Here is a 1,686-nt window from a genome sequence, read left to right as displayed (position 1 = left end):
GGCTTCACTTCCCTTCCAACGCATTTCCTCACCACCACTTTACTACTGTAATACAAGGGAACTGACTGGGGCCAATACTCTACTAATCACTGGCCTTATCCTGTGTTGTATTTCTGCTACCTATAAAGAAGAAAGTGAACATTTTAATGCAGGTTATGTTTCGCTAGATGTGTCTAGCATGAAGCTGTGGACTCATTTCCTCCTCTAGTTCTTTTTCAGGTTGATGTAGTCTGGGCATGTGTTGCTCTGCTAGCCTCAAGCCTTCTGGAAAAAGCCTTAAATGTCGCAGTAGTTATCCTCTATTTAATACTTAACCGACTTCCTTTGCCAGGATCCCAACTTAAGTATGGCTTCATTGTGAGAAGGAGTAAGTTTTATGTATTTGTTTCTCTGAGCATTGGTTAATGTCTAAATGCAGCGTGAATGGGCGATATTGCCTGAAATCGAAATATTAAGGTAACATTACTCAGACTTCATCCTACTGTCTCAAATGTTGCCTATCAAGGATTTAAAGGGTCATTTGTTAATTTTTTTCCAACCTGGACCTTATCTCCCCCATGCATTGGTGTCTAAGTGACAAATGTGAATGAAAATCTTCACAAAAAGTTTGGTCCCATATTGAGTGAGAACACCAACCGGCAGCCAAGAACGGGGCTTAAACGTCACCAAATCGGGCTAATGCGCAGACAGTTTTTAACACTGATGCTCAGATTACGGAAGAGGATCCCTGCACAGATGATTGTGTAAAAGAGCAAGACCCTTTTTTGTTTAACATGAAATCTTCATCGCCAAAACCCAGACTCGATCTAAATAAACAGTCCAATCCAGAGTGAGGATCGTTGGGAGAGTGGAAACAATAACCAAGAGGTTTTGGTTCTGTCAAACTTTGACTAAAAAAAAAGGTGTTTTACAATAACATTACTGTTTATTTAAATGGAGCATGTTGAATTTGGCGATAGCAATTTCATGGCTGTTTCTGGTCGACCAAAAAAAAAAAAAAAGTTTAGGTCTAGGTCTCTCTGTAGGGATCCTTTCTATAATGTTGTCAAACATTTAAAATAAAGTGTGTTTTGAGCCTGTTAGGGGTAAGAACAGAACTTTTAGTGGATGGAAATTGAAGGTGCGCAATTGCCCATTAACATTGCAGCTTGTTTTGTCTTAATACGGCACCAATTTCAAGATTACTGCCATCAGTTACTTAGACAAAAAACGTGAAAAACAGGGTCCAGGTAATACAAAAAAAAAACTCAAATTACCCTTTAAAAAGGAGGATTTTTTTTAAATATAGTATTTAGCAGAATTACTAGGTATGTAGAACAAGCCGGTAGCAGTTATTTTAAAGTATTTGGACTGTGTTTTAGTTGTTAATATCCTGATAGTTTAATTTATTTTTGGAACCACTGCATCCTGAAGCCATAGGGGTTTTACATTAGGTGCCATAGGCGGTGCAAACGGACTCGTCTGCACTATGAGAGGTTTGCATCCACGCTTTAAATCTGACGTCTTTCACGACGCCGAGTTCATCTTTCTCTGAATCTCTCCTTAGAAAACAGCACAGGTCAAAAGGGAGATGGAACGGCGAGATGATGCCTCATCTTCAGAGAAAGAGCTCGTAGTCGTCTTTCCAGTCGTAGCGTTTCTGGATTTTTTGTCTTCAAACTTGATGGCAGTTTTTTTTTTTTTTTT

General features: G+C 39.0%; 1 protein-coding gene across 1 annotated transcript in view; it reads left to right on the top strand.

The window, feature by feature from the left end:
* Positions 1-1,231, top strand: part of LOC116685741 (protein FAM222B) — a 13,563-nt gene extending 12,332 nt beyond the window's left edge. The window contains exon 3 of the mRNA XM_032510656.1: positions 1-1,231. This exon is cut by the window's left edge and continues 4,096 nt beyond it. The gene's annotated coding sequence lies outside the window, so the exon portion shown is untranslated.
* Positions 1,232-1,686: the final 455 nt, after the last annotated feature.

This window comes from Etheostoma spectabile, unplaced genomic scaffold (assembly GCF_008692095.1).
Source record: "Etheostoma spectabile isolate EspeVRDwgs_2016 unplaced genomic scaffold, UIUC_Espe_1.0 scaffold172, whole genome shotgun sequence".
Classification (NCBI taxonomy): Eukaryota; Metazoa; Chordata; class Actinopteri; order Perciformes; family Percidae; genus Etheostoma; species Etheostoma spectabile.
Note: the sequence above shows the minus strand (reverse complement) of the source record. Positions and strands in the feature narration are given on the sequence as shown.